At 31.9% G+C, this 12,674-nt stretch overlaps 1 pseudogene; it reads left to right on the top strand.

Moving 5' to 3' along the window:
• Window positions 1–7,969: 7,969 nt before the first annotated feature.
• LOC117178072 overlaps window positions 7,970–12,674 on the top strand; it is an 11,991-nt pseudogene continuing 7,286 nt past the window's right edge.

The following is a 12,674-nucleotide window of genomic DNA, read 5'->3' as shown; positions in this document are numbered from 1 at the left end:
ACAGACAGACCGAAAGACAGACATTTTCGTTAAACCTATTCTTTCTGACTTAGGGGGTCTCGAAACGTCGAGAATTGAAGAAAACTGAATAGGGTCAAAATCACACAAAACCAAGACATTCCATGTATATGATGAGAATGTAAAAATTTCAAATTTACCGCCAAACTGTGGGTTCTATTGAAAAATGGTAGGAAGCAATTTTTTAGGTTGATCCGAGACGAGCAATTTTCCTGCGACCATTTCACCGTCATTGGCGTTGTTTGGTTTTAAATTAGAATTTTCGATTTTCTTATGGCATTTTCCACGTTTAAAACAAAAAACTATTGTTTCTATTGAAAAATAGTACAGAGCAATTTTATAGAACTTTTAAAAACGAATAATTTTGATTTTCTGCCCTTTTACTGTATTTTGCTTAGTTTCACGGTGAAGTTGGATTATAACATTTTTCTGTTTGAATTTTCATGGCTAAAACCATAAATATTGGCAGTAAAAGGGTGGGTAATGAATTTGACCTGTATTTTTGCATCACAATTTAGTGTGCAAAAGGAAATTTAAATATAAAAATTCCTTCGAAAGTTATCGTGTCGTTAGACTACAGACAGACATTTTTCGTAAAACTTAATTTTTCTGACTCAGGGCGTCTTGAAACGTGGAGAATTGAAGAAAACTGGATAGAGTCCAAATCACACAAAACCAAGCCATTTCAACTATATGATGAGAATGTAAAACATTAAAAATAATATTGAAATATTGTGAACCAGAAACTTCAGGTAGCTGACTATTATGTGATATAACCATACTAACCAGCTATCCGAAATTGCAGGTTTAAAAAATTTTTATATTATTTTTAATAGAATATAATATGTAAATATAATTTTATTTAAATCAAATAATTAATAATCAAATTCATGGAAAAACACATGAAATGTGAAAATTGTACCAACGATACATCAAATTTATGCCTTTTCTTATGCAAAAATAAAAAATAATTTACAAACTTTGAGAACCTATACAACTTTATGTATATGGTTATTAAGGTTACATGACCATGGTTATGCACAAAATTTCAAAACCTACAACTGCAGGTAGCTGGTTAGTATGGTTATAAGACCATGGTTAATTAACCATACGAATGAAGTTGTGAATTCTCAAAATTTGTATATTAATTTTAATTTTTGCGTAAGAAAAGGCATTAATTTGATGTATCGTTTGCATAATTTTCACATTTCTTGTGATTTTATGCCTTCGATCATTTATTATCTTGTTTCAATAAAATTCTATTCATTAAAAAATTATCTTTTAAAATAATTTAAAACTGCCGTAAAAAGTAGTGATTAACAATACATTTACCGATTCATTTAGTAAAAGTACCAATTCCTTAAGTAGATATAGTTCCTAATTCATTTAGTTTAGGAGAGGGGGCGGGGGCTACCTGATGTTGTAAGACTGTAGATTCTCAAAATTCTCATATTATTTTTTATTTTGCATAAGAAAAGGTAAATAATTATATGCCACGATGTCTGACTAGGTGATTCTGCAATTTGAAATTTGCTACACTGAAAAAAATTGTTCTTGAATAAAGAAAATATTACTTGATTCAAGTCAATCACAGGTACGAATGGGCACGATAGAATATGAGTGTGTTCCAAATAAATAAGTACTTGCTACCGTATGCTTGGAACAAGCGTACATTTTCTTCATCTGAGAGAATGTATTCTTAGATAGAATATCGCATTTTATTATTCTAAAACTTTATTGTGTTACTTCATAAAGAGATGTATTTAAATGCAGAACATAGTTTACTTCCAAGAAATCATTTCTGATACACTTCAAGAATATATTTTCTTGATATAAGAATATGTGGTATCGGATCAATAGACTAGTGCCTCAAGTGAATACTATTTCTCACAAAAAAAATTGTTTTCGAAATTATTGTTATATAATCTTCTTTTTTAAATTACACAGGCCGACAAAATTTGACAAAGGTCCGGAACCAGAGACCAGACCTAGTATACCCGAAGGTTTTTGCTGCGCTGAATCCGAATCCGACCTCAGAAAAATTCCATCACCCTCAGTTTTCGAGATATTGTAACCTAAAAGTGCAAAAAACACCGTTTTTTGCTATATTTGAGGTTACATAGCATCTTGAATAAATTTTTTTTTAAAAACGGGCGAAAGCATCACAAAGAAGCACCCTTGCCCTTTGAAATCCATTTTTCAGATTCAAGATAGCTTTTTTTTTCATCGATATATCATTGATTGAAGTTAAGTATTTTCGCAGTTTCGTAACAACGTTAAAACACCCTATATAGCATATGTGAGGCTATAAGCCCAATTTATAAGTGATCGTATTCGATCGAAAAAATCTATATATAGGTTTTTGAGGTTGCTCATTAAGAATATGAAGTCAGATTTTGAAAATTCAATATGGCTGCCATTTTGGATCCGCCATTTTGAATTCGTCAAATTTGATATTGGATTTGTAATCAGCGACCTCCAAAACCCCTTAGTATACATGATCATACCGGGTATACATTATATACCGGGTATACCGGGTATACATTATCATTACTGGGCTTGGGGGTGAAATTTTTCATATTTGAATCCGCCATATCTCGGCTATGAAAAATCTTGTCAAAAAGTTAGGCATCGCATTTTGAAGGTAAAGAGTAGTTCTTTACGATGCCATTGTCAGTTTGTGAACAAAAAATTTTTCGCGATGTTACGGGGCCTCGAACACATCAAAATAACGGGTTTTTGACCCTTTTAGGTTAGAATATCTCGAAAACTGAGGGTGATGGAATTTTTCTGAGGTCAGATTCGGATTTAGCGCAGCAAAAACCTTCGGGTACAGTAGGTCTGGTCTCTGGTTCTGAGAATTGTTGGCCTGTGTTATTAAAGTACGTAATTCGCGCACACTGTTATTTACACATGTAATCGTACGCTCTAGACGCTTTGAAAAATCGCAGTCGCCGAGGATTGAACCCTCTCTACCTAAAACTAGTGTGTCCTAACCTCGCGCTCTACCGACGCTATCGAAGCACTTGGATCTCAGTGACAAAAGTTTGGGTAAGAATTTCAAGACAGGGTCGAAACAAGTCATATGGTGAGCCTCAACCAATTTCAAACTAAAAGTTGTTGAACTCAACTTTAATTTGCCATTTTTTATTTAGAAAAATTTTAGAATTGAATGTTACTTATTTTAAAAAAGGCTCGATACTTTTTTCTTAATATATTTAAAAATGTTTTAAAATATCTAAAAGTAATAAACAATAAATAAAAATTCTCCGTAAAATGCACAGTTATCAATTTATACAACTCTCTTATTGCATATAATACTCTCTTACTGAATTTTTAATGCAAAATAACATTTCTTAAACAATAATTTAAAATATTTGAAAAAGCGAAGTAAGTTTCACTTATTTAACGAGGCATTTAATACTTCTTGTTTTTAAATATTTTAAACGCTTAAAAACGACTCTAAGGTAATAAATAATAAAGAAAAGTTGCAAGTACAAAAGTTCTTTTATAACATCAATGACAAAAAATTATGTTCTGCTATACGAAAATTTTCATAAACCACACAGATTTAAATTTATCGAATTCTTTTATCATAGCCTTTTTTACAAAGATTTGAATATGGAATTGCTTTCCTAAAACAACAATTTAAAATATGCAAAAAATAATTGAACTTTACTTATTTTACAAAGGGCTCAATACTTTTTTCTTTGAAAATTTAATCCACTTAAAAACTATCTAAAGCATATAAAAAATAAAGAAATTTTAAGTTCAAAAACGCTTTAAGAACCTCAGTGACAAATAAATATTTTTTGATTTTTAAAAACCTTTATAAAACGCACAGTTTTCGATTTATTTAATTCTTTTATAATACTTTTTAACTCAGTTTTTAATTTAAAATAACAATTCCCAAAAAATAATTTAAAATATGTAGAAAAAATTAATCGCTAGTTTAACTATTACCTATTTAAAAAATTGCTCGAAACTTTATTTTTATTTTAAATATAAAATACTCCGAAAACGGAAGAAACAAGAATTCTGTAAAGAAACGTTTAGTGCAAGAACTTGCAGGTTGAAAGCGATCTCACGGTGGTCGGCTGAAAAATATTTGTTTGCCTCCTCCTTGCATTCTCAATTATTTTATTTTAAAAATTTGTAAGTGTCAATTTTTTTAAATTATCAAGAAAATGTAATAATTGTATTTTAAAGAATTTTTTAAAGCTTATAACTTTGTTTTATGCTGTCATGTGTTTATTTTTTATTATTTTTATAATAATAAAAAAAAATTATGTAAGTATATGGGTGATTGCCAAAATGTTAACCATTTGTAGTCCAAGACATTTTCCATGATTAATGAATTCTTCGACTGAAAAACTTAATTTTATTAAGTTTTTATAAATATAAATACTAAGAATATCCGCATTAAATTTTCTATAATTAATGACATGTTGAAATGAAATTTTCTATGATCATTGAATTCATTGACTGAAAAACCTAATTTTGTTAATTTTATTTTAAAAAACCTAAATTTATACTTAAGTATTTAAAATAGCAACATTATATGCACGTTACAGTACGCGGGAAGCACTGCATTGCCAATTAATAACAAAAAATATAAAACAAGATATTAACTATTTCAGATAGCAAGTAAAAATATAAAATTGAAGATGATTAAAAAAATTCCTGCTTAATAAAGGAATTTGTTTTTCATTGAGGAAAAATTAATTCTTTGAATTCGGCTAGGTTACCATTTTTTTCTAAATTTAAAAAATCTGTTGCCTGAAACTCATTTAGTTTAAATTAGAATAACTTTTGTGATTTTAAAACTGCTATAATCGAACACGAAAATTTTGTGTAAACAAAATACAACTATGTCTTCCCGTGTAGGAATCTGATCAGGGATCTGGCCGGTTCCCAGTCGGATTGCCCTGGTTAAAGCCGGGGGCTGGTCGGGGAATCCAACCGGGATCCGGCTAAAAACGTCACGGTAAACTGGTCGGATCCCGGCTTGAATACCGGCCGGGATCCGGTCGGGTAATCCGGCCACAAAGCGGTTAAAAAATATTGCCTAAGGCGAGAAATTGGTAAATTTTTTTGCCTTTTAAGGCTCATCGTAAAGAATACGGTGAACTTTAAAGGTCAATCATGTTTACCAATTCTGGTAAGGAAATTGGAGTAGAATTTCAACCACTCATAATAAAACCTCGTAACAGTTGTTTCACGTTGGAAACCACGTGGTAAATTTAGGTTAGGAAGGTGCACAGAAAAAAATGTATTCACAAGAGTATAATTTAATTAAAAATAATAATTATCAGCGAACTAAGTCGTGTTTTCGGACTGTTGACTGAAACAAGGTTGATTTTAATTACGGATCTCGATTTTATTTGCAAACTTCGAGGAAATGACGCGACGGGAATGCAATGTGCACCTTCGTTGGAAGTGCGAAACTGAAAAGTAGTAGCTCTTAAAAAATGTGTAATTTTGACAAAAAAATTATCCTGGCCAGTACGCGGTCGGCTCCCGACCATGAGATATAACCAGGGTTGGCTCGGCCAGTACCTGGCCGACTACCGACTTGGTGATTCGAGAAAATTGTAGCCCGACCGGCTCCCGACCGGTTCCTGTCCATAAAACCCAGCCAGGGTCCGGCCAGAATCCTTGTTGTAATGGGTCCAACCGGGGAAATTTATACACGGGCTACAATTCTAATTTAAATTAAATAACGTTCACATAATAAAATTTTTTACTTTTTAGAAATAAATTTTTATCTAGCCGAATCCAAAAAAGTAATATTTTCTTATTGAATAAAGAATTCCTGTATTTAGCAGGAATATTTATTGTTATTTCTAAGTTCGGATATTTTTGTGTTACCTTGAACAATACACCAAAATAATTTCAGGGTGGCCGTTTTAATCGAGGAAAAAATTCCCAGTCATTTTCCGATTCACAAAAATGTTTCACGGTTAAAAAAATTCGAAATGATTTAATTTTGAGTAGATTAATTTATACAAATAATAAGCGAAAAAAAATTATAGACGCAGAAAATTTATAACCTTTTAATAATTTTAGGAATTAAATGACTTTTGAGTATTGCATAGTTATTTCAAAATTAAAAACACTTTTTTCAAATCTTTTTAAAAATTTTTATTTCTTGCCACCAAAAACTTACCGGCGGAATAAACTTATAATTTTTTTGATAGATTTGAGTGATTTGATTTGTGTGTCAGCCTAAAGTTAGTAGTCTATCAAAGTTGCAAATTCCTACCTACATTTGCATAAATAAAATTGATAATGTGCACCAATGTTTTGAACTTTATAAAGTAAATTAATTTAGACTAATACATTCATTTTCATAGTATGTGTGTGATGTCTATTGTATCAAGTCTACAATTCTTATGTTGAAAAAATTTATATGATTTTATCACATTCCTCTTAAATTAATAATTATTTGAAGGGAAATATTCAAGCATTGTTCTAAGTGAAATTATTTCTTCTTTGAATACATTCATTTTCTCGTCTCAAGAACATGAAAATTGTTTTAATTAAAATAGTAGCGAAATAAATATATGCATTTACTTGGATTAAGAAACATTTTGTTAGAGTTTTCGTTACTTGTAATAAGAATATAATATTCTTAATTCAATATTTTATTAAACTTGATGCAAATAAGTATAATAGAACAAATTAACTCAATAGTTTTTTGCTTAGAGTAAATATATTCTTGATTCAAATAGTTGTCCTGATTCAATTATTTTCTTGATTCAAGAAAATCGGTCCCTTGTTAAAAGAAAATACTTGCTTCTTTCAAGTAAAATCAGCCAAGTTAACTAGCCTACTTGATTTAATGCAAATTTTATTTCAGTGTAATTGCATTACACAATAAGTCTCACAAATCTTTAATTTTTCTGAAAATACATTTTAGTCAACCTAACTTTTTTCAATGACACTTTCTCAGTTCCCTTTAAACTATTAGCTAAAAAATAATAAAATAATAATGTCAGTGAACAAAATCTTTTAACTTGCTACTTGCGGTGTTTGAGAAATGCCACTTACTTTCAGCGGTCTATTCAAAATAAATTTGATCTTATACTAGTACTTAAAGGGTTTTTCACAAAACACATTTTACGGGTTCCTAAATTTTCTAAAATTCTATCTCACTTTTTTGTATTCAAGTTCGAAAATTAAAAAAGTGCGAGATATGATACAAACAAACTAATAGTACCATTTGACTCAACAATTTAAATATAAATTCTTTTCCCTAAAAATGATCCATTAGTTTTTGTGCTCTCAGTTTTAAAATTACTTTCTAACAAAATAATTCCTAGTTTACTTTTTTCAAACCATTAAAATTGCAATGAAATCCAATTTTATTTTCTATTAACGATTTTATAAAGTTATATTATTTTTTATATTTTATTTTTTGAAAACGCCGTTTTGCTTTTCTAAAATATTTTTTTTGTATTACTTACATGCTTTTATTAAACCTGCTTCACTTATCTAACTTCTTTCAAGTTTGTTTAAGCATCAGGATACTATACTATAAAAAAATGTGCATACTTATCTTACTACTTAAAGTTGTCTAAAGTCAACGAGACACACAATTACACTTCCAAAACCACAGTTTGAAGCTATCAAAAAGTATTGAAAAATGAAAAGATATACTGTCATAATTTTAATAAAATTAACAAATCTTGAATATTGTGAAAATTGATAACAAAAAATAGGTACATTAAGAGGAAGATTTTTGTGTGGAATTGCCGCAAGTAATAGAAACTGTGTCAGAAAGCTACCAGAACATGTTTACTTGATAAAATGATATGCACATACGCAAGTGAATATTACTTATCTGATGAAAAAAACAAGTCTAATTTCCCTCTCTTTCACATTAGTGTCACAAGCTTCATATATACCATATTTTCCTGATACTTAACAACATTCGAGGTATGCTCTATTGTACAGTTGTTGCATTAATAATGGTTAACAATAAAAACAGAAAAATAATTTTTCTCTTTGAAATGTGTTTGTATTTACTTTCTATGGCGTCTTCATTCGCTAAGGAAGGTGAGTTGCAAGAAAAATGTACTACTTTACCCAATTATAATTTCAAGTATTATCTTGCACCATAAATGATTCCAAAGTTTAAATTATTTCACGATTGAAATTTTAATCATTTAACTTTCCATTATTTATTACTGAACGTTTTTTAAAATACATCATTTTTAAAGGAAGCTCTTTATGAATTAAAAAATGTTTAATTAAAAATTTTTAAGATTTGCAGAAAATTATGAGCTGTTAATTTTTATTTGCAATACGCAAGACATTGAAATTGGAACAAAAAAGTTAGAAAATTCGAAGTAATAATAAAAATCAAATAAACATAGATTTTTAAGAATTGTTGTAGAAATTGTAGGATTATTAATTTCCTATTTAAAAAATTAATTTTCTCAGCAAAAAACAGCATTTACATTTTTCCAATTTTTGTTTTCCTCTTTACTTCTCATTAACTTCTTGCAAAGTGCAAGAAAAAAATGCTAAAAGATGTTAATAAGTTACTGCGATTCTAAAAAAATATCTTTACAATTTGAATTGCTTTTAGTACATGTTAGTGCCTTCAAAAATTCGCAAAATGTCTTCATCCTGGGTTTATTTAATTCAAAATTCAGATACCCTGCAACATATTTAGAGAAAAAAATGTAAAATATGGAAAATGAGTGTCCAATTATGATAGTGTATATTTCTTAACTTTTACAATTTTTAATAGTGGAAAAATAGAACTATTATCTACGTCATACGTCATTTTTATTTATGATAAGTTTAAAAACCTGTTTTACATATTTCAAACATATAACTGCCTGAATGCACAATATAACGGAAAAGGTCAATAAGTAATAAGAAATAAATTAAATAAATTACTTTTATTTCATATTTCCTATCTTAGTTCAGTAGTAATAATAATAATTATTATTTCCTTTTTCATATTTTAAATCATCAATATCTGGTCTACGTTCACTGAATTTTGGTTAATCTAGATAACGCCTAATACTTCCCCTACTTCTTTTCTCTAATTTCCCCTTACAACCTCTACTACTCTATCCCCAAATTCCCCTACTTACTTTCTCTTTACTTTGGCATTTACTTCCCCTCCGTTCGTCAAATTCTTCCTTATCTACTTCCCCCTCCTTAACTGCTCAGCTAACATTTCCCTTCCCCAAACATCACTTTTCGTTTCTATTCAACTGTCTCACTAATTTACCCTTACTTCCCTTTTCTCACTTCATCTACTTCCCCTTTCCTTACTTAATTATTTACTTCCCCACCCTTCCCGAACTTCTTACTTCTTTACTTTCACCTTTCCTCACTTTACCAGATAACACCTCCTTCCCCTACAATCCTTCCCCAACTCTCACTCTTCCTCACTAGTCTTTGCCTGACTATCTTCACTTATTTCCAATCATTTACCCTACTTTTTCTCCCTGATTTCCCTGCCCTTTACTTCCCCTACTTTCCACAAATTCTTCGTTATCTACTTTCCCCCTCCTCACGTCGATAGTTAATACTCCCCTTCCCTCACTCCCCTTCCTCAAGCAGCACTTCTCCTCCTCTTCTTACTCGCACTACTAGCCTCCCGCTCAGTAGCCTTCCTCACTTGCAATCATTTTTTATACTGCCCCTCCCTACTTTTTTCTGAATCCTCATTTCCTCTAATTCTTTACCCCTAAATTTTATCATTTGAATAATAAAGTAGTAGGATAAGAGCAACAATTCTTGACACCTTAGCCATATTTTTGGCACATCAAAAACCGAAGTGATTTTTTAATTTTTTTAATTTTTAATTTTTGAAACATACTTTATTGCACTGAATAATTAATAAAATAATTTCTGAAAATGATAGTACAATTAAATTAATTGCGGCACAACATGCTAAAAAAATATTTTCTAGTAAATCAGAGAAGGGTGCCAGAAATTATAGGGGGGGGGGCAAGAATTGGTGCTCCTACACGAAACAAGGAAAAATATTTTTGAAATAAAAATGAAGTTGAGAAGCTAAATGATATTTTTTTAAGTGTGTGACAAAAAGAAATGCCCAGGGCCATTGGCATACTACGAGAGCCTAAATTGCAAACCAATTTATAAAAATTCGGGAGACTGCTGTGCTGTTGAGTATGATTGTTCTTTTCTCAAAGAGAGATCTTCAAAAAAATGTTATGTAAATGATAATGTTTATGAGATCGGCGACAAACAGAGGAAGACGCTAATCCTTGCGATATTGGATGCATTTGCATAGAAGGATACGACGGAACGTAAGGAAATTCAATTAATTTATTCTATTTGCAAAATAGAAACATAATTATTATTGGTTTAATGATTTTATAGTAATTTTTCGACAGTGCAGTTTTTAATTGTGCAACAGTTGATTGCTTCTCTGGCCCAGTGAAACCTGGTTGTTTTAAAATCAATACTCCTGATAAATGCTGCCCAGGAGAAGAAAAGTGTCGTACGTACGAGTATATAATTATTGATTAACAACACAGCCCCACAAATAAAGTTTTCTGTGCATCTAACTAGACAACCATACCTATACACTTTTTGGGTGTGCTGAATCTAAATCCGAGCTCGGTTTGATCCCACCTGGTCAGGATCAAGGTCGTTTCAAGGTCATAGCGGAGAAAAACGTTTACACTGTGAAAAATACGATTATTTTACATTTTTTAGGTCACTGAATTAGAATTCGGAGTCTTTTTGACCCTACCTAAACAGAATCAAGGTCATTCTAAGGTCAAATTGGGCAAACCTGTTTAAGCGGAGAAAACCGCATTGCTTACACGATTTTGGGGTCGATAAATCTGAATCCGGGGTCTGTCTGATGCCAGCTGGTCAGGATCAACATCATTTCAAGATTAAAAATGGGAGAAAAAGTTTAGACGGAGAAAACTATGATTTTTTAACGTTTTTTGGGTCCCTCAATCTAAATACAGGGTTTGTTTGATCTCATATGTTAGGTATCAAGGTCGTTCCAATATCTAAGTGGGAAAAATAGTTTAAGCTGAGAAAATTACGATTCTTAAATGTTTTTGAGGTGATTAAATCTGAATCCGGGATCTGTTTGACCTAACCAAGACAGGACCAAGGTCATTCTAAGGTGAAATTGGGAAACTCCGTTCAAGCGGAGAAACCCACGTTTATTATACGTTTTTGGGGTCGTTAAATCTGAATCTGAAGTCTGTCTGATCACATCTGGTCAAGGTCAAGGTCATTACAATGTTAAAGTGGAAAAAGTACGTTTAAGTGGAGAAAACTACTATTTTAATATGTTTTTGTGGTCAAGGAATCTCCAAGTGGCCACAAAGTTTGGCGACGTCTTTACGACATCGTTACGACATCTTTACGACAACTTTATAACATCCTATGTCCATGTCGTTAAAGTGTCTTTACGATATCGTAAATAAGTCGTATAATCTGATGATGTCTTTACGATATCGCAACGACACCGAAACGACATGGACACAGGATGTCGTAAAGATGTCGTAACGATGTCGCAACGACACCGAAACGACATGGACACAGGATGTCGTAAAGATGTCGTAACGATGTCACAACGACGCCGAAACGACATGGACACAGGATGTCGTAAAGATGTCGTAACGATGTCGCAAGGACGTCGCCAAATCTTGTGCCCGCTGGGCTAAATTAGGGGTATGCTTGATTCCATTAAGACAGTATCAAGGTAATTCTAAAGTAGAAACTGGAAAAACTCGTTTGAGTGTAGAAAATCACGATTCTTATACGTTTTTTGGGGTCACTCAATCTGAATCCGGGTTCTGTTTGATTCCACCAGCTTAGGATCAAGATCATTTGAAGGACAGCTTTTGTTTATCAGATAAAAACGCACATTTTTGATGATGGATTATGAAAGAGCAAGGTATTTCAAGTTCGTCTATAGCTTGATTTATGGATCAAAGTGACCTTTACAAGTCATCCGAAGTTCGAATCACTCTTTCCTGAAAAATGAAACACGGAGACGTTTTTTTGGCCAAAGTCGGTTTTATTTTTCAATATACTCTCCTTTTAGGTCGATACAGAGAGTCCAACGATTTTCTAACTTTTTGATACCGCCCGAAAAGTACTCGATCGGAAGGTCTCCAAAATACGCCTCAGTTTCAGCTATGAGCTCCTCATTTGAGTAAAAACGCTTACCGGTGAGCCATCTCTTCAGGTTAGGGAACAAGTAATAGTCGCTGGGGGCCAGGTCTGATGAATACGGTGGCTGAGGAACCAATTCGAAGCCGATTTCATGCAACTTTGCTTGTGTAACTAAGCATGAATGAACAGGCGCATTGTGGTGATGATAAAGCAGTTTTTTCTTCTTCAAATGCGGTCGTTTTTCGGCGATTTCGATCTTCAATCGGTCCAATAATGATGAATAGTATGCTCCGGTTATGGTTTTACCTTTTTCAAGATAGTCCACGAATATTATGCCATGTGCATCCCAAAATACGGAGGCCATAACCTTTCCGACCCATTGTTGCGTTTTTGGATGCTTCGGAGCACAAACTCGCAAAAACTCGGTCGGCTTACGCGAAAATAATGCCAAATTCTGCTGGGAAGTTGTCACACGAATTCGTTTTTGGTCCACTGTGAGCAAACGCGGCACCCAA

Source organism: Belonocnema kinseyi, chromosome 8 (genome assembly GCF_010883055.1).
Source record: "Belonocnema kinseyi isolate 2016_QV_RU_SX_M_011 chromosome 8, B_treatae_v1, whole genome shotgun sequence".
Taxonomy (NCBI): Eukaryota; Metazoa; Arthropoda; class Insecta; order Hymenoptera; family Cynipidae; genus Belonocnema; species Belonocnema kinseyi.
The sequence above is the reverse complement of the archived record's forward strand: the minus strand, read 5'-3'. Positions and strand labels throughout refer to the sequence as shown.